The following is a 27139-nucleotide window of genomic DNA, read 5'->3' on the forward strand; positions in this document are numbered from 1 at the left end:
TTAATTACACCCCGAGTCTCAGCGGCTTCATCCAATAAAAGTTTCTTTCTTTTTGCTTTTTTAAAGACACCGTGCAAATAGCTTTTGTTTTTATTGATTGATAGATTTTTGCTTTTTAGGGCCACACCCGTGGCATATGGATGTTCTCAGGCTAGGGGGTGGACTTGTAGCTACAGCTGTCAGACTCCACCACGGCTCATGACAGCACCGGATCCCTGGCCCTCGTGGATACTAGTTGGGTTCGTTTCCACGGTGCCACACCTGGAAGTCCTAAAAGCTTATTTCTTGCGCATATTCCCGGCCAGTGCAGTTCGTTTCTATATGGCTCAGCCCCACAGGGTCCTTCAGGGATCTAGACTATCTAGGGATTCTATCTTGTGCATCGACCTTTCTCGAGATCTGTTGAGATTGGCAAAAAGAGTGGGGCTCTCAAGTGGGAGCTTTTCCATTGAACAGGATTGGAAATAGCACATTCATTTCTTCTCACGTTGCCTTGGCCTCCCACAGCCATGGCCCATATAAGGAAGGCCGGAAAACAGCCTTCTTGTTTGCCCAGGAAGAGGGTGGAATGTGGACAGAGACACTTCAGGAGTACAAACAGTGCCAGCACCCAAAGGGCAAGGAGCCTCCTGCTCTACCTCGAGAGGCAGCTGAGGACAGTGAGCAAAGGGCAGTGGATGCCACAGCAGAGAATCTAGGTTGCACTCTGTACTCTTGCATTCGTAAATGGTTAGGGGTCCATCTCTCATTTCTTCACCTCTAAAAATGAGGGTCTCAGCATCTTAGGATGATTTTGATGCTCAAATGAGCTAGCGGTTGGGAAGGGCATTGTAAGTATCATCTTTCTGTTGTATTTTACGGTCTCTTGTAGAGTGTTGGGCCTCGCCTGCAATTGCCTTTCTGTGACCTTTTTCTCACACACACGTTTTCCATTTCACTGTCGAGAGTAGCATATCATCTTCATTAATAAAATAAAAAATAGTCTTCTCTGAAGCTCTTTGAAATCTAGCTAGAGCTCTATTCCATGTATCGATTGAACAGAAAGGTTGGGAAACAAATCTGGCAAAACCTTGGCATCGTTGGGATCCATTCATATCACTGGGCGATACTATTTCCAGTCATGTCACATTATTTCTAGTTTATTGTTAAAAGGACCAGGTCTTTGTTTGAAAGTCCACCTAAGTAATAACGTTACAGAAGTGGTGATTTTGGCCCCTCCTCCTCAGTGGACATTTGCAATGTCTGGAGACTTTTTTTTTTTTTTTTGTCTTTTTGCCATTTTCTGGGGCCGCTCCCATGCAGCATATGGAGGTTCCCAGGCTAGGGGTTGAATCAGAGCTGTAGCCACCGGCTTCCACCAGAGCCACAGCAATGCGGGATCTGAGCCGTATTTGCAACCTTCACCACAGCTCAGGGCAACGCCAGATCCTTAACCCACTGAGCAAGGCCAGGGATCGAACCCACAAGCTCATGGTTCCTAGTCGGATTTGTTAACCACTAAGCCACGACGGGAACTCCTGGAGACATTTTTGGTTGTCGCATTTTTTGAGGGGGGGTGCGCTGCTGGCATCTGGTGGGTGGAGGCCAGAGAGGCTGCTAAACCCTGTACGATGCACAGCTGTCACCCCTACTCCCTAGCAAAGACTGTTAACCAAATGTCAGTACTCCTGCAGCTGAGAAACTGAATTAAAATCAGAACGTGGAGACTCAGATTATCCAGCTTTGTGCCATTGGGATGCATTTTCAGGAGGAAATAGGTATTTGAAATGTGTGTAACATGCAGCTTGGAATAGATAGATGAGGGGAGTGAGAGATGTGGAGTATAACGAGAAGGTGACCCTAAAACTCACATACTTAGTTTTGGTAACGTTTAATTCCCAAAGCTCTGATGGCCTAGTAGAAAGTTCTCTCTGGTGAAATAACTGATTCCTGGATCCTTCAGAAAGAACTTCTAGATAGAAAAATAGCCCTGTGCTTGCTATGCCTAATACCATCTGCTGGCTGTGGTCCCGTAAAATGTCTTTTTTACTTTAGTTCCATCAGTTTGATGTTTTTATCCTGAGCATTTCTTTATGTCTTTCTGATGAGGAATATTACTTAGCATACCAAATGCCATTATCTTTTTCTAAAATAGACATTTAAAAATACCTTCTTTGCTTTGTCTTGGATGAACTGCTTAACTGAGCTATGTATCAAATAATGTTCTATTCTCTTAAAACTCTATGACCATCTGGTTGATTCATAACTCGTGAAAACTGAAACCACTATGTTAATTTCACTTAAGGAATTGCAAGAGGGGGGAAGATACAGAGCAGCCCCGATGGGGCAGTTAGGTAACTGGTAGGACTAAATGAATGATTATGATCAAGTTATGTGACAATGCCAGGAAGAGGAAAAGTTAATTTGCTGGTTCGCCTAATGATTGTTTTATTCTAAATTTCAGATATACATACAGAGCTATAGATATGTACACATACATAGGTATGGGTATGTATCTATATATAGATTTTATATGTATACTTGTATATATCCACGTATATATTTATATATAATCCATATGGAAAGAATAATGTCTAACCGTCAAAACTGAGGCAATATATTTTTATTGTATTTGCTTACATATCATTGTTTCTTTTATAAATCTGTGAAGAGGGCCACAAGGTATGACACTGGCAGCTAAGACAGAATATTCTTATTGGTGAACTTAGTATTTGAGTTAATAGTATTGTGCCAAAATGTCAGTCTCCTGGTTTTGACAGTATATTAGGGTTACGGAGGACTGAGTTAGCATTTGGAGAAGCTGGATGAAGGGTACATGGGACCTCTAAGCATTGTTGTTGCAGTTTCTAGTTAGTATAAAATAAAATATCTTTTAAAAAATCTAAAAATAAAGTTGCAGTATGATCCTGCAGTCCCACTCCTGGGTATATATCTGGAGAAAACTCTAATTCGAAAAGATACATGCATCCCAATGGTCATTGTAGCACTGTTTACAATAGCCAAGGCAAGGAAATAATCTAAATGTCCATCCACAGATGAATGGATAAAGAAGATGTGGTACATACACACAGTAGAATACTACTCAGCCATAAAAATGCAATAATGCCATTTGCAGCAACATAAATAGACCTAGAGATTATCACCCTAAGTGAGTTAAGCCAGGCAGAGAAAGACAAATACCGTATGATATCACCTATATGTGGAATCTAAAATATGATACAAATGAGCTTATTTACAAAACGGAGAGAGACTCATAGGCATAGAAAGCAAACTTACGGTTACCAGAGGGGAAAGGGGCATGGAAGGGATAAATTACAAGTTTGGAATTAGCAGATATAAACTATGGTATATAAAGTAGATGAACAACAAGGTCCTATGATAATAGCACAGTGTCCTATAATAAAGCACCAATGGAAAGGAATCTGAAAAAGAGGGAGAGAGAGAGTATGTGTGTGTGTGTGTGTGTGTGTGTGTGTGTAACTGAATCACTTTGCTGTGCACCAGAAACTAACACAACATTATAAATCAACTATATTTAAAAATCAAAACAACTAGAATAGTCTCCCTGCTTCCAACAGTAAGTAAGTATAAATAATTTTCCTAGAAAGAGAGCACGCCCTGCTTTTTTGTTGGAAAATATAGTAATACTCCCAGATAAGCTACGTAATTTCTATCACTAAGTTATGAAAACTGTTGTTGCCCATCTGTTAATTAGTGAGACTATTTTATAGAAATAGTAATTTCTTTTTATGTAAACTTTTATCAGCATTTAATATGCCTGCAGAAATCCCAAGTCTCCAGCAAGTAAACTTTCAACAAATTGAACACCCTCAGGTAATCAGCACCAGGAACTGGAATTCAGAGGCACCACCACCAGCCCATCAAGGATGCCGCCGTTTCCAATCCCCACTCCCGCCGAGGGTAACACTGTCTTCACTTCTGGTGCCATAGATGAGCTTTGACTCTTTTTCACTATGGCTGGTGAAGTTTCCAGTGCCTTGCTTTTGCTGCCAGGAGAAAGGTGTAGGCCAGCACCCACCATCACACAGGCTTCCCTTCTCAAGCCTGGTGTGAAGAGCCGCCATTGAGCACTTCTCTTAGCAGCTCACCAGTGCCAGCTGAGCTAGGCTCAAGTTGGGGTGGGTACCCCAGATATTCTTTACTTTTGTAACTTTGTAACTTTGGCTTGTCATTTCAAGATAAAAGTAGGAGCTTTTGTTTAGGTGAAAATGAGAGCTTTTGCAAGGTGATCAAAAAGTCTGTACTGCATATTTTGTCCTTAATGAATTCTTTAGACAAGTGCTTGTCATACTTTGTTAGAATCAGGCTTCCCTGGGAATCTCTTTAAAATGCAGATTCTTGTGCTTTGAGTGGAGAATTCTACATTTCTACCAGCCCCCCCCCCCCCCGCCCCCCGCCCGTCGCCCATGTCCTTGTGGTTACAAAGACCACATTGATGGGGACACTTCCTTAAACCAGAGGCAGCACAGTGTGGTATTTGACAACTGGGACACTGGGAGCAGATTGCCCAGATGCAGATCCTTGTCCTGCCATAGACATGCGGACTTCAGAGAAGCTTCCTATTCATTCTCTGCCTCAGTTTACACATCTGTCAAGTGGTGAAAGTAGGAGTAGAGTTTTGTGAGGATTCAAGGATATCATCCTTGCGAAGCGCTTTGAGCAGTACCTGGCTCATAGTAAGCACTCAGTAAGTGCCATCATTATTCAGTGATTGGGCATTTGGGAATGCTCTCTTTCAATCATGATGTTGAACTTGCAGCCACTGGGTTTGGATGGGCATTGTGAGGGCAGTGACAGTACTGCAGGGCGTGGCATCAAATAAATGACAGGGGAATAACTGGAATCATTCAAGTGGTAAAAGAATACAGCCTCTTGATGTCTGAGCAGCCCCTGATGAAATAAATGACTGGTGGTTGGGTTCAGATGACTTGTAGAAGGGGCAGCCTATAGGACTTTTTATTAATTCATCCCTTTTGAAAATTTTATTTTATTGAAGTGAGGTGATTTACAATATTGTATTAATTTCTTCTGTGCAGCAAAGTGCCTAGTTATACATATTTATTTTTTCATATTATTTTTGGTTCTGGTTTATCTCAGGATATTGAATGTAGTTCCCTGTGATACAGTAGGACCTTATTGTTTATCTATCATTTATATACTAGTTTTCATCCATCTTCTCTTTAGATCATCTGATCTCAGAGTTCAAAGGTTGAACCTTGATCTATTTGAAATCTGTAACAGTTCTTTGCTAGCAATGATTAGCTACTTTGTGGAGAAATAAGTCAAGGTGGAGAATAAATACCATACCCCAAGTATTTTAAAAAGAAAATACAGTTCTTATGTGGAAACCACAGCTGAATAAAAGGAAAATTACCATCATTTTAGTTGCCAGTGTTACTGACATATCCATCTAGTTTTTTAAGGAAATCTGGCTCCTGCCCTCTACCAACTGTGATCTTGTTCTAGAATAAGCTTTGCAAATATTAACAAGTAAATGTCTAAAATTGTTAAAGAACAAGATTGCTGTCCATTTTACTCAATTTGCTTACATTTTATGTTTTCTGCCAAAGTACAGTGTGACATTATTTTTTGGCACTTATGGTAATTTGGCTTTCAAATCAGACATTTAGTGACACCAGAAATTTTGCGAGCATAAAAGTTGACATACGTTTATTTTCCAAATACTGATTGTTCTGTGAATAAAAAAAATTGAAGATGACATAAGTAATTATTTTATATAAGTGTAGTGTTTAATCACCCAATATGCTAAGATGATCGTACCTGCTTAGTTTATAGAAGCTTCTGGTTCCTTGTGGTGCCAGTGTCATTAGTGGGGGTGGTCTTTTAGTAGAAGCGCACTAGAGTATGTAGAACTAGTTATTTAGGATATTTTTCAGAATTTGCTCTTTGAGTATGAAAGTCTGTATGCTCCATACATTTCTTTAAAAAGAGACTTCGTAAAAGTGCCTTTTACGCTCATGTACAGGGAATTAGTTTGAGAAGCCTTTCCTCTTTGTACTGTATTTGCATTTCTGGATGTCAGAAATGTCTGTGATTTAATTTACCTCCTTGACTGAGAAGTTTCTTTACGAGGTTGTCACTGGCACTTTGTTTTCCTCCACAGAGGTGATAATATTTCCTTGCTGCTTCGCCATTTTTGTAAAAGTGCCTATTTCCCCATCACTGAGCAGTGTGACATCACAAGACTTCATTCATATATCCATTTATTGACTCAGTCATTCATTCCGTCGGTGCTCTGGGTCTTTCATGTATAGGCAGGGAGACCTACGAAGAGCAGAGAATGTGGAGTCAGCACATTCTCCTGGGCTTGGGGGCCCCCAAATAGCCTCTAGAATGTTTTTTTTTAAGAGTGAAAAAAAAAAGGCTTAGGTATCTGCTCTTTCCAATTAAAAATTAAAAGAGAACTAAAATCAGGCACAGATCTAGGTTTTGTGGGGCCGGAAGCTGTTGCATTATGAGAAACCCTCTTCCGGAAGAATCACACAGAATGATGACTACAAATTGCCAGCACCTCACCCAGAACCCCGGAAGGAGCCTTGCAATGAGGGCCCTTAAGCTGAGGCATCATTAGCCTCTCAGTCAATCAGCTTTGGAAGAAAAACAGGCCACTTCACTGTGAACAAATTCATGTTCACTCTTGACTTCTGTTAAAAAAAAAAAAATGCCCATAGAACAATAAAGCAAAAAAGCAACGTGACTGGGTTTTTGAGCCCAAGCCAGCAGCCAAGCGATCCACTAAATGTGGCCCTCCTTGGTTTCATATATTCTCTAGGTAGGATTTGTTTCTGGGGAGATGGTAGAAGAAGCAAGGATGGGGCCAGTCTGGAGCGCTCCTGCCTTCAGTATAGGCCACTGTGTCAGTTCCACTTGAGGCACAAAGATGGGACCTCCTTTTCAGGAGCGAGCTCCAGAGAATGAGCCGTGTACATGCATAACCATTTCCCAAAGCAGTAGGCGTTTCCTGTTTTAGAAGGCAGGATGTGAGGGAAACCCGGAAGAGCTCAGTTGACTGCCCGCTGACCCGGAAGAGCTCAGTTGACTGCCCGCTGAGGAGATCTGCGCTCTCACAGGAAAGGTACCATTGCGACGTGACTTTGATTGATGGTTGACATTGGAAGGTGTGGGGACACAACGGATCAGGATTTCAGGCCTCTATGCAAAGCTCAGAAGAGGGAAATGGAAGAAATCATCAGAGTGTGTCGGAAATACAGAGGACAGAGGATAGACGTGGGAAGGGAGGCCCCCTGTGGAGAGCCAGCAGGACTAGGTGCAATCTTGTTTTTCCTCGAGTGCGTAATGGGAAGCCATGAAGAATTTTGAGCTGGGAGTGACAAGGACCTTTGAGGAAGGTTAATTGATAGTATTAGAGTGACTTGGAGATCAATTGAGCCCAGCCTCTTACTTTACAGATGAATAAACTTGGGCCCACAAGGGGTAGCGTTGTTTCAAGACCACGGTGGCAGTCAGAGATCCAACTTGGGTCTCCGCATGGACAACTTTCCCTTCTTGTAACATTATGACATTATGGGTCAGGATCAGTCTTCAGCCCTATAACTTGGTTCACAAAAACTATTCCCTTCCTACATCAAAGGGATGAAAATGGACCACATAAAACTATTGGATGATTAGCTGAAATATAGAACACTTATTGAACAATGATACCTGTTTTTAGTCCTTTTTTAATATAAAGCAGCACTGTCCAATAGAAATGAGACTCAAGAGATTAAAATTCTTCTAGTATCCATATTTTAAAAAGCTATAAAGGGGTGAAATTGATTTTAGTAACACTTTTTTACTTACCCAGTAGATCCAAAGCATGATCAACTTGACATGTAATCAGTAAAGAAAGTATCATTAAGACATTTTACTCTCTTTTTTTGTAGATGTAGAAAGTTGATTAACTTTTTTTTACCATCAGTAGATTATCTAAAATTGTGAAAAATAGGATACAGACAAAAGAATGTGTACATCTATAAGTAATGAAATAGTATAACAACATAAGCTCTGTGAAACTTCATTCTAACTTAAAGAACCAGCCTAATACCAATATCACTGAATCCTCATGCAAGCTCCTCCTGTATCCTTTCTTTTTTAAAATTGTTTCCCATTATGGTTTATCACAGGATATAGTTCCCTGTACTATGCAGTATGTCCTTCTTAAAAAAATTTTTTTATTATAGTTGATTTACCTTGTTCTGTCAATTTCTGCTATATAGCAAAGGGACCCAGTCATACATACATATGTACATATATATATGTGTGTACGTATGTATACATTCTTTTTCTCACATTATCCTCCATCATGTTCCATCACAAGTGACTAGATATATTTCCTTGTGCTCTACAGCAGGACCTCATTGCTTATCCACTCCAAATGCAATAGTTTGCATCTACTAACCTCAAACTCTCAGTCCATCCCACTCCCTCTCCCTCCCCCCCAGCAACCACAAGTCTGTTCTCCATGTCCATGAGTTTGTTTCTTTTCCATAGCTAGGTTCATTTGTCCTATTTATTAGATTCCAGATGTAAGTGATATCATATGGTATTTGTCTTTCTCTTTCTGACTTACTTCACTTAGTATGAGAGTCTCCAGTTCCATCCATGTTGCTGCAAATGGCATCGTTTTATTCTTTTTAATGGCTGAGTAGTATTCCATTGTGTATATACACCACATCTTCCTAATCCATTCATCTGTCAATGGACATTTAGGTTGTTTCCATGTTTTGGCTATTGTAAAGTAGGTCCTTGTTGTTTATCTATTTTTATGTATGTAATAATTTACATTCTTTTTTAAACTAAGTCTTTGTAATTGTACAATTAGGATACGTCTTTATTCGGACTTCTCATGTTATATATGTAAGTCAGTAGCTACCTGGGGCTATTGAACACCACAGGTATAAAGCTTCAGACTAAGGTTTAAAAGAGGACAATTTCTGAATTTCTACCATGGTATTTCATATTCTAATTGGTCTCACTTATGTGTGATCTAGCTGGTATTAGGAATTGCAAGAAATGACTGAAAACATTCCCAAAGTCAGACCTCTGCGTGAAATGTGGAATCTCACTTTTTGTTCTCTAATTAGAAATCTGGGGGAGTTCCCGTCATGGCGCAGTGGTTAATGAATCCGACTAGGAACCATGAGGTTGCAGGTTCGGTCCCTGCCCTTGCTCAGTGGGTTGACGATCCGGCGTTGCCGTGAGCTGTGGTGTAGGTTGCAGACACGGCTCGGATCCCGCGTTGCTGTGGCTGTGGTGTAGGCCGGCAGCTACAGCTCCGATTCAACCCCTAGCCTGGGAACCTCCATATGCCACAGGAGCGGCCCAAAGAAATAGCAAAAAGACAAAAAGAAAAAAAAAGAAAAAGAAATCTGGGTGAGGGCACTGCATAGATCTCAAGCCCAAAGCCACTTTTTCCCTGGGCTCACTGGTCTCAAAAGAGTCCATTCCTCTAGGAAGGTGGTGAGTGCCTTTTCTTCAGAAATTTTTTCCCACTTAAAATTCAGGGTTCAACATTAACTAAAAGTCCAAAGAAGTACCAAGCCTATTTTTAGATAGGAAACCCCAGGGTATGATTGTTTTTTTATCCCAGCCCCGATTTGATTTCAGCCATTTCAGCTGCTACTTCTGGTCACAGATGCTCCCAGCCACCTGCTCTCTGAATATATTTTTTCCCCAACTGGCTTCCCCATTTGTTTTAATACTGGGACCAAGCAGATTCCAGCCATCACTCATTTATTAAGCCCATTCAGTCCGAAAAGCTTTGTCCACATACAGCCTGGAAGACAAAGTCATAGGCATCATTTCCAAATCTGGTTCTAAAATCTCAAATAAGCTCATCAGGGGCCCTAGCCTGCAGCTTAACTCCTAATGGGAAAATTAGGAGGAGGAATAGCTATTCATCTCTGATTGGAGCACAAATGAAGGCTGCGAGGGGGCTTTAGGAGGCCTTGATATTTAGAAGCCCCAGGGGACTTGGTGTAGCAAATGCTTTCAGGGCTTGGCACGAAACCCCTGGATGGTCGCTGTGCCTGGACACACGGAGGGCTTCCTGTTCCAGGCCCCCGAGGGTCTCTGTGTGGTACCTTTCTCTGTTCTCATCTTCCATAGCGCAGGGCAAGTGCAGGGGAGTCGATATGACACATAGGAGTTGGAGGGTAAATACCCCAGCTCCCTCCACCGTCAGGTGACCTCTCCGAGGCTCCCAGGGGTCCCCAGTGAGACTGAGTTCTAGTGGCATAAGGAGGTTCCCAGGCTAGGGGTCCAATTGCACCTGCAGCCGCCGGCCGACCCCACAGCTCACAGCAAAGCCAGGTCCTTAACAGGGCATTTCTCTTTCTCTTTCTGACTGACTTCTCTTTTTGGTCTTTCTTGAAATTAAAGTATAGTTGATTTGCAATGCCGTGCCAATTTTTGCTGTACAGCAAAGTGACTGAGCCCTCTCTCTTGCATGCACTCTCTCTTTATATATATATATATATATATTTTTTTTTTGCTATATTATTTTCCATCATGGTCTATCCCAGGAGATTAAATATAGCTCCAAGTGCTGTAGTAGGACCTTAACTTTTTTTTTTTTTAAGGAGTTATACTAAATATGAAGCACTGGCGGCAAAAGCTTAGACCAGAAGCCTGACCCATTCAGGCTGTCTTTTACTGCAGGGTGCTGTGTATCTGTTATTTCTCCCTTTGTGAAGTTCTGCACCCTTTCTTGACCTACGGACCTTCTGCGCTGCCTGCTAGAGGGCCCCCAGGAAGTCACAGATCTTAGAAAACTGGAGGTCTAGGCCAGGTGGGCCCAGGGCCGAGGACTGCAATCATTTTCATTCTTTTTAACACTGAAGAAAAAAGCTGAAGGTTTAGGTCAGAGAAAATGTTTTAATGTATAATATTAATATAATTGATGTATTTGTACCAGTGTGGTTGTAAAATAGAATTTTTTCCTCTTTTTAAAAAAAAATTGTCGGGGTATAGTTGATTTAAAGTGTTGTGTTAGCTTCAGGTTTACAGCAAAGTGAATCAGTTATACGTATATCCATTATTTTTTCCCACATAGGTTATTACAGGACATTGAGTAGTCCTTCCTGTGCTATATAGGAGGTCCCTGTTAGTTATCTATTTTGTATATAGTAGCGTGTATACGTTAGTCCCATCCTCTCGGTCTGTCTCTCCCCCCTATGGTTTTCCCTTTGATTTTGAAGTCTTTTATCATTTTTATTAGGTTACACATATTAGTAATATCGTAGGATATTTGTCTGACTTACTTCACTTAGTGTGATAATCTCTGGGTCCATTCATGTTGCTACAGATGGCATCATTTCCTTCTTTTTCATGGCTGAGTAATATTCCATGGTATATATGTACCGCATCTTCTTTATCCATTCCTCTGTCAGTGGACCTTTAGGTTGTTTTCATGTCTTGGCTACTGTAAATAGTGCTGCAGTGAACATTGAGGTGCATGTGTTTTTTCAAATTATGATTGTCTCTGGATAGATGCCCATGATTAGGATTGCTGGGTCATATGGTAGTTCTATATTTAGCTTTTTAAGCAATTTCCACACTGTTCTCCGCACTGGTTGTACCAATTTACATTCCCACCAGCAATGTAGGAGGGTTCCCTTTTCTCCACACTCTCTCTAGCATTAATTATTGGTAGACATTTTGATGATGGCCATTCTGACTGGTGTGATATGATACCTAATTGTAGTTTTGATTTGCATTTCTCTAATAATTAGTGATGTTGAACATCTTTTCATGTGCTTTTTGGCCATCTGTCTGTCTTTTTTTTGTTTGTTTGTTTTGTTTTTGTCTTTTGGCTGTTTCTTTGGGCCGCTCCCGTGGCATATGGAGGTTCCCAGGCTAGGAGTCTAATCGGAGCTGTAGCCACCAGCCTACGCCAGAGCCACAGCCACGCGGGATCCGAGCCACGTCTGCAACCTACACCACAGCTCACGGCAACGCCGGATCGTTAACCCACTGAGCAAGGGCAGGGACCGAACCCGCAACCTCATGGTTCCTAGTCAGATTCATTAACCACTGCGCCACGACGGGAACTCCTGTCTGTCTTTTGATAAATGTCTATTTAGATCCTCTGACCATTTTTTGATTAGGTTGTTTGTTTTTTTGATATAAAGCTGCATGAGATGTTTATATATATTGGAGATTAATCCCTTGTCAGTTGCTTCATTTGCAAGGATTTTCTCCCAATCTTTGGGATGTCTTTTCATCTTTTTTTTTTTTTTTATGGTTTCCTTTACTGTGCAGAAGCTTTTAAGTTTAATTGGGTCCCATTTGTTTATTTTTGTTTTTATTTTCATTCCTCTAGGATTAAAAAAGTTATTGCTGCATAAAATATAATTATAATTTTTTTTATGAAGGGGAGCCTTGAGCCCATGGGAAGTATCATATAGCACATGGCAACTTACAGCAAAGCCGAAGCAAAATCTAACCTTGGCAGATCCACTTGTATTAGTTTGAATGCTTATAGACATTTTTTATTGTTTTTTTTTCCCCACTGTACAGCATGGGGACCCAGTTACACATGCATGTATATGTAGGGTTTTTTCTCCCATTGTCGTGCTGCAAAGCAAGTATCTAGACATAGTTGTCAGTGCTACACAGCAGGATCTCATTGTGACTGCTTATAGACACTTGAACTGTCCTGGGGAACTGGGCTTGAAGGAACTCAGGAGAACATCTGTATCAATTTGCCATCTGCCAAAGCAAAGGAAATTAGAGTCACCTGTGAGGGGGAGGGGAGGGGAGCAAAGGATTGAGCCACCTTTAGGGTCTACAGTAGCTTGCTCTGGGCTTGACCACTTGGCCGCACAAACTCTCTGCGTTCCATAAGGCAAACGGATGCCTGTCATCAGGACAAGTGTATAGTGTGGGCCAGAAATTTCCAAATAGCTCAGTGTCTGTAACAGTGCCGTTCAGTACATAGCCATTAGACACAGGTGGCTGTTAAAATTGAAATTTAGCTAATTAAAATGTAATACAATTAGGGAGTTCCCACTGTGGCTCAGTGGAAATGAACCTGATTAGCATCCACGAGGACGCGGGACATCCCTGGCTCTGCTCCGTGGGTTAAGCTTCCGTGGCGTTGCCATGAGCTGCGGTGTAGGTCGCAGTCACAGCTTGGATCTGGTGTGGCCGTGGCTGTGGCTGTGGTGTAGGCCGGTAGCTGTAGCTCCGATTCGACCCCTAGCCTGGGAACCTCCATATGCCATACCTGCCGCCTCCAAAAAAAGAAAAAAAAAAAAAAATGAATACAATTAAAACCTCAGTTCCCCAGGACACTGCAGATCTGGAGCATTTCCATCACTACAGAAAGCTCCATTTGGACAGCGCTGGTCTGTGGCGTATGAATAATTCGTTTACTGTTATTGGCTCTGTGGTTTCTCAGGAGCAAAATCTTAAGGCACAGACCCCCACAGGGAAGAATCCTTGGACTCCCGAATCTTGATTCTCCTGGTGGCAGCACCGCCCTTGTTACAGTTCCATCTGTTGCTGTGAGGAAGCGAGTATTTAGGGAGAAGGCCAAGTGGCGAACCACGTGGGTGTGCCGGCTGTAATGAAAAGATGCGGATGATTTGCAATCAATTCCGTCATGATTTCTAAGTGAGTGTTTTTCGAGTTCTTGAGATCAGTTTGTTCTCATGGGCAAATTAAGCATGTCTTCGAAGATCTCGTTTGTGCCATTAAACTGATGAGCGCACTCGTCCTGGTGCAGAGATGAATTTCAGCTCAGACAAGGTCAGCCCGTGACACATGCTAAATTGGTGAGCTCTTAATGAATGAGGTTTTAGTAGAAGTATCATTTTCTCCAGTAAACATTTCCGTTGCGGTTTCAGAATGTGAGTCGCCTGTGTGACAAAGTAACATATACGAGACGTGCAACTATGTGAATGAATGTCCTTTTTTCCTTTGCTGGTATTTGTTCTCTCATGCATTTCCCAGACTTGCACAAAGAAGCAAAGAATTAACACCCTAGGCAGGCTGGGAAGATCGCATGTAATATTTGTGGATCATAACATTCCAGACTCTTGTTCTTGATAGTTCCTGAACATAAATGGAAGAAATTCTGAAAACTCTCCATCTGAATGGAAGCATGATAGTAACCCATCCTTCATCATCTGGGCACCTCAGGAACTATCTCTGGCAGCTCATTACACCACCACGCATTTTCGCACCCTGTGTTTTGAGTTACCCTATGGCTTCATGAGCTGTGACAACAGTTTTGCAGAGAGAATTTACAAACCCGTGGAAAATTAGTATGGGCAACGGTGCCCGACAGTCAATAAATCATTTCAAGATGTTCTTACTCAGCATTTCACATTTATTTGGTCCCTGAACAGTATGTCAGTGTTATTTCCTGAAACTTTGGGGAAATATAATGTGGGTTTCAATAAAAACGAATGGACTCCCCCACCTTCTGTTTACTGGCTCCTTTAGATGTCGGAGCCCCTCGTTGGGAATCTTTGTTTTATACAAAACATTTCCTTCTGCAAGGTACCCTGGATGCCACATGCATGACCTGACAGCCCCTTCTCCTTGCTCCCTCTGTCCCTTGACGCTCTCTGGGTTCCCCAAGTGGTGACTGGTCCAGGTGCCTTGTGTGACAAGAAGAATTCCTTTTGTAACTTGACCAGAAAAAAAGTGTTGGTAGTAGTTGAAACCGGTTTGCAGACAAGAATATGCTTTCCAGAAGTGTCCTTCCTAGGCAGGGGTTAGGAGAGCTGAAATAGCCGCATCCTCTCTTATGGAGGCTGGTGAAACTTCCAGGACAGAGCCCAAATTTAGGGCAGTGTTACCCTGCGAATTGGCATTCAGCTGAGAGTCCATGTACATGCCTGAGTGTTTTCCACGGGCACGGTTGTCAAAACACATGTCCCATCTTCCCCTCCCCACAGCACCCCGCTCACAAATGCAGGCAGAGCTGTATTCCTGCACTTGACAGGCAGGATGTTGCCTTGCTTAGGGGTACATTTTATCTTGCTAGATTCACCTTCTCTTTACCAACTGTCACAGTCCCTAAATGCAGCATAGAGAAGAGGTTAAGGACCTAGATCTCTCTGGATTCTACATTTTTAAAAATTTTCTTTTCACCAACGTATAGTTGATGTATGGTATTGTGTTAGTTTCAGGTGTACAGCAGAGTGATTCAGATATACATATATGTATATATATATATATATTTTTTCTATATTCCTTTTTTGAGATTCTTTTCCGTTATAATTGGTTATAAGACGTTGAATTTAATTCCCTGTGCAGTATAGTTAGTCCTTGTTTATCTCTTTTCTCTATGTTAGTGTGAATTTATTAATCCCGTACTCCCAATTTATCCCCACCCCCACCCCCCGCTTTCCTGACAGCCAGTTGTCTAATGCTGGCTTTGCTCCTCAAGATCTGCACGAGCTCACCACATTTTATAATTTCTATAGGCCTCAGTCTTCTTATCTGTAAGATGGGGAAACAGGATGACCCATATCATAGGACTGTGTAAATTAGTTCATGGAGAGCGTTTAAAAGTATGCCTAGCGTAGATGAAGTGATCAAGAAGCACACGAGATGTTATTTCTAGGTTGACCTTTCCACAACTGTGCTACTCAACTCTCCCACCTTTCTGCCATCTGTAAATTTGATCCATTTCCCTGTCCATCCACATTCCTATCCCTAATGGAGATGTTGAATGGGCAGGGCATAGCCATCCGGCATCCTCCTTGAGAGTGCTTCCCAAGCCAAAGACACTCTCTTTGGCCGTTCATTCAGGTCGAAATCCTCAGACCACTTCTCAGGTGCACGTGGCTCCATCTTGTTCTCAAGGAGCAAGGAGGGTATCCTTAACTGTAACATTTGGTACCAAAGACCAACCCGTCAACTCAACTACTTTTCTCTCACTGCTTCTTACGGTGGGGCAGGGGGTGGGCTTTGGAATCATCTGGGATGGTCTTGGGACTGTTATTTTACCAGTTTATGTTTCCAGTTGTAGTGGGAGAGTTTGTGAGCAGGAACAAGTAATGTGTTGGGGAAACTCAGGCAGGTAACTTGATGTGAATCTGTGTGCAGCTCAGGTGTCTCTTCTAAATGAGGATGGGAGAGAAGGGTGGGCAAATTGGGGAGTGTAGTGTAGGGTGGAGTCTGCCTGGACATAGAGGCAGGTGTGGAGGAGGGGTTAAGTTCTTTAGGCTATCGGTGACCCAAATCTCTCTCTCTCTCTTTTTTTTTTTTTTAAATTGAAGTATAGTTGATTTACAGTGTTGGGTTATTTTACCACAATGTGCAGCAAAATAATTTAGTGATACACATAGCTATATATATCTATATATTCTTTTTTTCAGATTCTTTTCATATCTTTTCATTCATATATTGAATATCGTTCCCTGTGCTGTACAGTAGGTCCTTGTTCGTTATCTATTTTATATATAGGGGTATATATATGTTAATCCCAACTCCCTAATAGTTCTCTCCCCCTTCTCCCCTTGGTTAACTTTAAGTTTATTGTCTAAGTTGGTGAGTCTATTTCTGTTTTGTAAATCAGTTCATTTGTATCATTTTTAAGAGTCCACGTGTAAGTGATGTCACATGCTATTTGTCTTTCTGGGTCTGACTTACTTGACTTGGTGTGGTCATCTCTAGACCCATCCATGTTGCTGCAGATGCCATTTCAGCAGGGAATCCTCTAATCAAATTCTGAAGAAAGATTATGGAAAAGCATTTGAATACTCCCTTCCTTTTTATTTCTCTTCTCAGAAGAATTTTCCTCTGGCATCTCCCTCTTTGGCGTCTATAGCATCCAGTGGGCAAAATACCAGGTGTATCTGAGGACTAAGTGCACGCGGGTTGTACTTACCAAATGACAATCCTCACACAATCCACAGCATGTACTTGCATTAGGACAATTCTGTGGACAGTCACGTCGGACAGGAAATGTCCTGGTTTGGCCTTTATATCCAATAGCGATGTAAATAGATAAGCACATGAAATTTCCCTGTTTGCCAAGTATGTCGTGACGCATCCTCCTTCTACGAAACCCAGCAACAATAGGGAACAATAGCCCACTTCTTCATTGATGATTCTTTTCATTTGAGTGAACAGAATGCCTTTTATATACACGTAAGTGCCAAATAAAAAAGAGAAAATAGCTAAAGGTAAAACTTTGATGCCCTATCGTTGCTACTACACACACACAAAACCATCTATAATCACAGACCTAATGCATTTGACATAATTTGGGGATAGTTAAGTTGCATTCCTGAAGGATTTGGGTTTTTGTGAAAAAAACAAAAAACAACTTGCTATCATTTTCCTCTTAATCTTGAACCCTCCCAGTATATATAAAAATATACATTGTAAATTAGGCTACCTTCTCAGCTATAGTATGAGCAGGGCACCTGCTGCAATGTGAATTGTGTTGGTGGTACCATATGCCCTGAGAATAAGGCACGGAATCAGATGATCTAAAAGATTCCTTTGAACCCTATGATTTCTCTGACTCCTTAATGAAATATATGAAGCAATTTATAAGTAAGTTTCATATATTATATTGCAGTTTTGTAGTTGATGGAATATTGGGATATGGACAAGAATCCGTCCGCATTTTTTTGTGCCTTCTGAAGATTTCATATTGTTACAGCTTTGATGGACTTTGTCATAGACTGAGTGGAGAACTAAATCCTGTCATAGACTCTGGGGGCCTCATTTGTCCCTGTGTAGACAACAATGAGTTGACCAGAAAGCTAAAGAGTATAGGGATTTAATAAAGATAAATGCATGACATTTTGATGTCCTCTAAGGAGTGGGAAAAAATGGTCCATATATTTTTATGTAGCAAATGCAGAAATGAACGTGATAAGGCCATTTGGCGCACCTCGCAGCTGGGGTATACCTGGCCCTCGGGAACCTCGCGCCTGCACAGCAGAGTACCTTCTTTGGAGGCATCAGTCCTGACTTGGTCTAGGTCAAGAACACCTGGGAGAATGGGCCAGTTCCAGATGGTGGCTATTTATTCAAGTTGAGGCAGGATGTGAAGGAAGGTCCATCTGTTCTTATGCTCATTCAACATTGTTCACGTTCTAAATGTCTGGTGTGCTCTTGGTTCTGTGGTTGCTGGGGATACAGTGATGACAAGGCAAGTCCAGATGTTTTCCTGTGGGAGATGATTGTGTTAAGGGTGGATTGATCAGGAGAAGACAGGTTAGACTACTCTCAAGTTGAGAACGAATAATGGGAAATGGAAGCCGTAAGCGCAGCAGCTCCCATTCAGGTGAGCTGGGAAGGCTTCCTTCCCAGTGAGACTACTGACAAAGGTGAGTCCTAGAGCCCAAGAAGGGGTTATGGTCAGTGGGTCAGTGGGGAGTTGAGGCAGGGTCAGCCTCCCAGGTGCAGATTGTGCGCCCCAAATTGGGGAATGGTGACTGTGGTGCCTTTGCAAGCTTTGTCTGAATGCAGAGTCTGACCTCAGCACGAGGTGTGGCTGGAGGTCCTCAATGCCAGATCGTGGAAGACTTTACATGCATGTGTAGGAGTCTGGGTATTACCTGGATGACAGTGGAGAGTTGCTGGGGAGCTTTAAGGCAGAAGATACCACTAAATATGGACCCAGGGCTTGGGAGTAGTTGCTGTGTTGCAGTAATCTAGGACACAAGTGTCAATGACCTAAGTTTTGTTGGAGATGATAGAGAACAGTGGATTCAGAAGGTACTAAAGACATAGATTAGGATGAAACTTACAAATAATACGTATTGCATCTTTTGGGATAGTTTGGCTGCCAGTGAAGAGTACCCAGTTAGCAATGGCTAAATGTTAAAGGTCTTTATAATCTCACGTAATAAGTACTTCAGATGTCAGTAGTAGAGTTGCTCAGTGACGTCAGGGCTGTGGCTCCTCTCAAGTCCCTTTGGCTTCTGTCTCAGGAGTGCAAGGTGGCTGCCACCCACTCAAAGAGCATGTGCTCCTATGACACCATCCATGGGTAGGCAGAAGGGGTGGGTTTCTTCTCACTTATCTCCTCCTTCACTTCCCTTAAGACTTCATCTAGTGCCTCCTTGGCTACCATGAAGTCACATGTTCATTGCTGGAGGGGTGGGATTACTGTGAGTGCTTTAGACCAATTAATACATGCCTTGAGTATAATGCCATTCCAATCCCGAACAAAATCCAGATCCTATTACCAAGGATGAAGGGAAACCTGGCTGTGGCTAGGCAATCCAACAGAGTCTTCCCAAACTATGACTAAGTTGCAACTAGAGAAAGTGGAATGGCTTCAATTTGAGTTTCTACTACACACCAAGAGAGAAGAATCTTGCCTGTTGCTCTCTAAAGCAGCAAATATCTCCAGCCAAACTGTTTCTTAGTGTAATGTTAGATGCTTGAGCATCTTGATGGGCTTTTGGTGTGCCTGTCTCAGATGACTGTGGTGTTACAGAGACACAGAGTTCCCAGTGGTACACAAAGGAAGAAATGGGAGTGCTGCTGCCCTGGAAAAATACTCGCTTTCCAAATTCATCCTACCCTTTCAATTTTGGGCTCAATTTTCCTGCCTTACGCCTTTAGACTTTTTCTCTGCCAAGACATAGCATCTCCAGTTCATGCCAGGCCAGCGTACTCTTGGTGATGAATGAGCTATGATTCTAGATAGAATATGTTATACTTTATCATTTGGCTTGGAAAAGTGTTAGTCTCTAGAAGAATTGAGTAGTAAACACTTTTTGCTCCTCCCTTTGAAAAGAGTGCATTGATTAATGTATTATTTAGTAAATATTTTTCCTCACACATGTTGGAATTTGGCTCTCATTCGAGGGGGGCAGAGGGCACAGGCACATGGCTGTCCACCAATGTAGTGCCTGGTTTCTAACATTGCTGTCAAGAGAACAATGTCTCTTTGGTTGTGTATAAAATGGAGCTAATGGTCCCGCCTTGCAGGTGTGTTGGGGAAGGAACTGGTATAGCACGAGCTTAAAAAGTGATGAGTATTTATATTTTGTGCTCCATAGTTTTTTGAGCAACTAAATTGCATGGGAGAGAATCAGTGGTTGTATCTCATTGTCCTCCTCTTCCTTTTTTTTTCTGGATCTTTCTTCTGATCCATGCCTCCTTACAGCTATGGAATCTCTATCCCTTGGGTTCGTTTACCTTCTCCTCACCTCACTTCCTCTTTTTTCCTCTTCTTCAGTTTGGTTTTCAAACTCCAGGCTCACCAGAAAGGGTTTAAAATATGTTAGTGCTGATACACACACACACACACACACACACACACACACACACACGTATAGAATATATATATTCTTTTTCATATTCTTTTCCATTATGTTTTATTACAAGAGACTGCATAGAGCTCCTTGTGCTATACAGTAGGGCCTCATTGCTTCTCCATTCCAAATGGCATAGTTTGCATCTTCTAACCCCAAACTCCCAGTCAGTCCCATTCCCTCCTCCTCCCCCTTGACCATCACAAGTCTGTTCTCTGTGTCTGTGAGACTGTTTCTGTTTTGTAAATAAGTTCTTTTGTATCATTTTTACTTGATTCTGCGTATAAGTGATATCATATAGTGTTTGTGTTTATCTCTGTCTGATCTTCTTCAGTTGGCATGATCGTCTCTAACTCTATCCATGTGGCTGAAAACATTTTTTAAGGTTGAATTTTTTATGTTTACATTGTCTTCTAATTTCTAGACCTATGTAGTCCCATACAATAGTTAGTAGCCCACATGTAGCTAGCTCTTGAAATATTGTAATTAGTAGCACTAGATAAAATAAAAAATTGAGTTCCTCTGTTGCTCCAGCCACATCTCAGTGCTTAAGATCTCATGTAGCCAGTGGCCATTGTACTGTACAGTGCTGCTAGAACATTCCCATCCTCGATGAAATTTCTATTGGAAAGAAATTTCTCTTGATGCTTGTCAGTCTTGCCTGTTTATTGTTTTGGAATATTTGGGGGCATACAGTAACACAAGTCTCCTTAGATGAGGATTTAAAGCGGTGAGGGGTTGTTTCTGACTCGGTTCACAATAGTTGGCAAGCCTTCAGTGCGTGGCATCACATGGTGTGGCACAAGAGTATTCTCAGCCCATGCGGAGGCTCAGGTTAATACCGAGCAAGCCCAGTGCCTTCTTGCAGGTCTCGGAGCCTTAGACCAAGACCCACCCATGACCTCCAAATAAATACAGCATTACCTGAGAGGTGTCTCAAAGCTCTGTATCCTGGTGAGGAAGCCCCAGCGTTAGTTTGAGTGGCATAGAGTGAGGAGGCCAGAGTAAACACCGGGATACAGCGTGGGTGGACGGTGCCTGTTGTAGTTGCCAAATGCCACTAACTCCCTTAGAGGATCAAGTGTGTTAGCATCAGCAAGACAGAACCATCAAACACTTGCTTCATTCCTCATCAGAGCGGAGGTGATGAATTTACTGACTGACTAATTTATCCTGATCCTCACTCAAAAAATGAGCCTAGTGATGGCCAAGACTTGATTTTATTTATGGTGCCCGAAGCAGAAGAAAGACACCAGGTTTAAAAATTTGGAGCCGTGGGTTCTTTTTCTGGCTTTGGCGCTTCATTAGTATAGCCACAGATTAAACCTACAGGGCCTCAGCCTTTTCTTCTATAATTTGGGAATGAAATGAAATATTTTAAATGTGACTAAATGTATATTTGCTTAGTACCGTGCTGGTACTATATTATTATGGCTTTTCAAATTAGCAGCAAAACCACTTCCACATACTGTCGAGTTTTCATTTTAGGAACAGTGAACAGCTTATGTGTTTGGCACTTGGGTGAAAGGCAGTACCGAGTAGAACAAGCCTAGCATTTCCCTTCGTCTGATGCAGTACCCATACATCCCATTTCTGTTGGTCAAGTTATTTGGAAACCTATTTACATGGTAACGCTAACGAGATGTTTGTGTACCCATACAATAGTTAGTAGCCCACATGTAGCTAGCTCTTGAAATATTTTAATTAGTAGCACTAGGTAAAATAAAAAATTAAACAGATTGATCTGTTTAATATGATCATTTTTGATACCCCCCACTCTAATTTCTACCACCTGCTGACACACGTTCATACAAATACGTGACCTTATATTTCATAGAAATAATAGGCAGAATGTTCCCTAAACACCTCAAGACGGACTCCTTACTTTGTTATGGCTGATTTGGGAAGGAGAAGGTGCTTCTTTCGTAGGATCCCATCCCTTCCAAAGACTCGGATTGCTTCCTCTGCCTCGTGACTTCTCTTCCCATGTATTCAATCTTTCTAGCTCCCTGGCTGTATCACCAGGGTCGCTTAGCATCTCAAGTTTCCCCTTGGGTCGCACAAAACCCCCCAGCCAAACAAAAAGGCCTTTATACCCCCTGATCCCCTTGCAGCCCCCCCCCCCTTCTCTGTAGTCTCCTCGGAGACTTAATTGTCAAGTCCAAAGGCCAGTTTTTGATCTTCATCTTCCTTGAACTAGTTTATAACCTTTCTCAATACCCTGGTTTGCCTTCCAAATATTTCCCTCTCTTTGATTTCTAGTTCTTTGCCGTCTTTTAATTTTCCTTATATGTCTTAGAATCTTCTTATCAGTCTTTGCTAGCTGTTCCATTCCCATCAAACATTATGATTCCCCAAGAATCGTTCTTGGCTCCCTTTAGGGCCTCACAGTACATTCTATCCCAGGATGATCTTATATCCTTCTGGCTTCAAATGTCATTTGTATGCTAATTACTCTTGAATCTTTGGCACTGGCTTCTCCCTCAGTCTCCAGATCTTTACGTCTGAATACAGGACATTTTCTGCTTGGATGTCCTATAGCAATATCAACTTTGCAGCTGCCACCTTTTCTTATTGATCTTTTCTCCCCAGGCACTTCTGCTTCCGTGCGGTGGCGGCAATGTTTGTTCAGTTTGCCCAGGAGACAGCGCAGTCATTCTCATTGCGAGGTCCCTCCCTCCCTTCCCCCGCCACCAGTCTCTTCTTCGTTCTGCTTTGGGTGTCTGGGCTTCTTTTCCTCCGAATGGTCCTGGCTACCTTAGTCTTATCTTTGTCCTCGCTGCTAGGGGTTGCTTCTTCCTACTTAGTCTTAATACCACCAGCTTCTTCCCAGTGCAGTTCGTTGCCACATGACTGTGAGTTACTTTCCCAAACACCACCACTTGTTCTTTCACTTCTGCTTGAAAGCCTTATCTGTTGCCTAGGGAATAAAAATGCATCGGTCTGGGCATGACGAGAGGTTGATGCTTTCCAGACGATGCCTGCCAGGAACACACCTGGACTTGAACAAATTGATTTTATTGCAACAAGGAAGAACGCACACCATGGGGAGCCATGCAGTATCTTGGTAAAAGAGACTTAGAAGGGCTTACAGGATTGTAAGCTAGTGTTACGTGCTTTGGGGAATGTTCGAGAAGTAGAGCTTTGCTCTGGATGGGATGCTTCAGAATAGTTTTCTTGCCCAGGTCATGCCATTTCTTACCTTTCTGGCTTTGGCTCTTTCGGAAAACCGACCCTCCTTATTACTCCTGTATTTCTGTCTAGAAAATGCAAAATCACCAAGTGTCTTACAGAGTTGCATTGTGGCACTTTCCGTCTCACACTGTAGTGTGTTTGTTGCCCTCGGGGTTTTGCCTTCCCAGTGAATAAGTTGCCAGTGGTACAACTTTGAGCCAGTGACTCACTTAACCTTTAGCTTCCTCAGTTTGCTTATTTGTGAAATGGGTAGTACCCACCCCAAAGTATTGTCGAGAGGCTTACTTAATGTGTACACAGTGCCAAGAACATTGCCCAGGACATAGTAAATGACGAAGTGTTGCCTGTTATTATTATTGGTGGTGTTGGTGGCCTAGAGTGGTGTCGCCCATCTTATTATTGTTTTAACAATGCTTCAACAATGAATTTAGGTACTGACCCACGAAATGGTGGTAGAAGCAATTTTTGTATTTGTATATTTCTTTCCAGTGTAAAGTACTTCTGTGGTCACTTTTTGACTTAGATTTAGGACAGCGTAAGTTAACTCTTTTCATTCCCACTTTGGAATTGAGGAAACCAAGCGTGGAGTATTAGCTGGCATGCTCACGAGGACTCTCAAGAAATTTGAGGTATGACACTTGAACTAGGGTCTTTGCATATCTGATTCAGTGTTTCTCAAACTGAATATGCCAGTTTAAATGACAACTTTCCCATATGCATTATTATATTCAAACTATGCTTCCTAGGTTGTGAGGTCTTGACATACATTTGGGAAAATAGTGAATGATCTCAGTCATTTTACTATATTGAAGTCTCATGGAGAAAACTACGCCAAGTGTTGAATCTCTCCAAGGGATCCAGTCCAAGTATAAAGGATTTTAGTGGATGGGAGCATATGCACAGGCACATGTAAACATCCTAATATATAATATCTACATAATATACAATAATATGTATATGGAATGTGGACTATGTATTTTTAACGTGAAAGTTTGACAGTAACGGTGAGTGCATTTTTGTTGTCTCCATCACCTAGCTTAATGACTGATCTGTTATGAAAATTTCAGCTCTGTTTTTGACTGATTCAAGTATGTACTTCCACAAGTTTGCAGCTAGAAGGCTAATGCTAGCAGCTTACAATAATAGGAATAGAGCGGTGTGGGACGCAAGGCTGGGCGAAAGGATACTAAGAATTAGGTAGCAGAAATAGATCAGATCTGGCAAATAGATTTAGTATTTCATGGGAGTTCATTTGCAGGGTTGCAATTGGTATGCAATGTAAATTGCCGCCTAGAGAAGGGCAACAATTTGAAATCCAACAGCAGCGAATAAATATGCAAATTGCTCCATTCTTTGAAATAGCAAGAAAGAATTATACCTTAATTCACTTTGTGGTGGCACTGTCCATTTTAATACTCAAAGAAGCACTGAATTCTTTCTGCCTTTAATTTGTTCATTGTCTTTCCTTAAATTTTGCTTCTTGTAGTGGGTGGCCACTGTTGTAAAACAAGCAAGACTAATAAATTAAGATTGACAGCCTTGTGTTGCATAAGCCAACGCCACAGACGTTGGATTTGATATTTGATAATTTTGCTTGAATTTAGTGCAAGCCAACTGTTGTGATTTTTAAGTATTTTTGGTTTTAGAATTCATGTGACAATTTTTGGGTAACATTTTAGTATTAATTGTGCTATGAATTAAATATTTCTGCTTTGGTCCTTCAGACACATGCTATTGTATTACCTAAAGTGGGAATTCTTTTACGAAGCTCTTTTGTTCTCTGTACCTAAAGTGGATGAAATATTTCATGTACTTGTTAATAAATTTCATTTTCACTAAAGGCACCTTTGACTCGGAATAGAAGAGGAGCCCTTAGAGCAGTACAGTATGATTGGGGAAAGAATTGACCCAGTAGTCAGGGAGTAGTTATTGGGAACTCACTGGTCTAAGGTGGCAATTAGATGTCCTCTTGAAGTTAACAGTCTGTGTCAGTGTTTTGTAAATCCCTTTGTTCTATTTCTTCTTTCCTTCATGTCCTAGAATCCGTTGTTCTTTTGGGGGCCGCATCTGTGGCATACTGAAGTTTCCAGGCCAGGGATCAAACCCATGCCACGGCAGTGACAGTGCTGGATCCTTAATATGCTGAGCCACCAGGGAACTCCTAGAATCTGTTTCTCAAAGAAGCTTTTACCAAACCACTCTGTTGCAAGGAGTAATGTTGGGGTTGAAGAAGGCCCCACGGGTTTGCTCAGGTGGCCCTGAAGGGTGTCCCCAGAACGCTGAGGTACCTTAGGATAGATGTGAAGACTCTTGGTTCACATGATGAAATGAGATGCTGTTTTGAAAAGCTAAAAACAATTTCATGGCAGTAAAAGCTCTACATCAAAGAGGGACACAGATAGGAAGCCCAACAGGAAATAGGCAATGAACCAGGAGATCTAAGTAATTAAGTTTAGACATCAAAGGAAGTATTTGAAACATTATACAAATGCTAAACACTTTAGAAAAATATGTCCAAAAACCCATACCTGTAAACACACACACATACACACAGAGCTTTATAATGGGTTTTTCTTTCTTTTCTTTTTTCTTTTTTTCTTTTCTAAGGCCGCACCCATGGCATATGAAGGTTCCCAGGCTAGGGGTCAAATCAGAGCTGTAGCTGCCAGCCTACGCCAGAGCCACAGCCACAGCCACGCCAGATCCGAGCCACGTCTGCGACCTACACCACAGCTCATGGCAACGGCAGATCCTTAACCCACCGAGCGAGGCCAGGGATGGAACCCGCAACCTCATGGTTCCTAGGCGGATTCATTAACCCCTGAGCCGCGATGGGAACTCCCGGTTTTTCTTATGCTTAGTATGTAGCACTTAAATAACATGTGTTCGACTAAGATGTTTCCCCATGTGTGATATGCATGTGTCACAAGGTTTTTGCTAGATGGTGTATGATCTTTCTGGAGAGGTCTTTGATCTATTTTGCAAAAAGTCAGCAGTAAGGTTAGGGCCTCCCCAACTAGAGAGAGTACCTCTACTAAAAGTCGGGGGCACATAATCATAGTTTTTTCTTTATCCTTGCTTCTCAGTGCAGTCCCTCGTAATACCTACTTGATGAATGAGTGAGTTCGCAAGGCCAGGTGAGGGAGTTCCTGTTGTGGTGCAGCAGAAACAAATTCAATTAGTATCCATGCGGACATGAGTTCGACCCCTGGCCTCGCCGAATAGGTTAAGGATCTGGCCTTGCTGTGACCTGTGGTGTAGGTTGCATACACAGCTTGGATCCCATGTTGCTGTGGCTGTGGCGTAGGCCAGCAGCTGCAGCTCCGATTCAGCCCCTAGCCTGGGAACCTCCATATGCCGTGGGTGTGCGCCCCCCGACCCCCCCCAAAAAAAGAAAGCAAAAGGCCAGGTGATAGGCACGATTTAAGAAATGGTCTTAAAATGCTTAGTCTGAGAAACCGACTTTGTTCTCTGACTGAACATAAATTGGCCTCTCAAGTTTATTATCCTTTGAAGGAAATTCATAGAATTGAAGTAGCGATGTACATGCTGTATTTATTTATGTGAACACACAGAGATCATATGTGTAAGTTTCTTTCAAAACGGCAATCCATGACTCTACCTTGAGAAAGAAATACAGTTCTCACACAGAGTGG

General features: G+C 42.0%; 1 protein-coding gene across 21 annotated transcripts in view; it reads left to right on the plus strand.

Moving 5' to 3' along the window:
• Positions 1 to 27139, plus strand: part of FRMPD4 (FERM and PDZ domain containing 4) — a 919679-nt gene that overhangs the window by 484487 nt on the left and 408053 nt on the right. The gene's annotated exons all lie outside the window — the stretch shown is intronic.

The sequence above is a fragment of the Sus scrofa genome, chromosome X, assembly GCF_054392235.1.
Source record: "Sus scrofa isolate SSC_HxYL_T2T_F1_AM1 chromosome X, Sscrofa_HxYL_maternal_Yorkshire_Landrace_v2.0, whole genome shotgun sequence".
In the NCBI taxonomy this organism is placed as follows: domain Eukaryota; kingdom Metazoa; phylum Chordata; class Mammalia; order Artiodactyla; family Suidae; genus Sus; species Sus scrofa.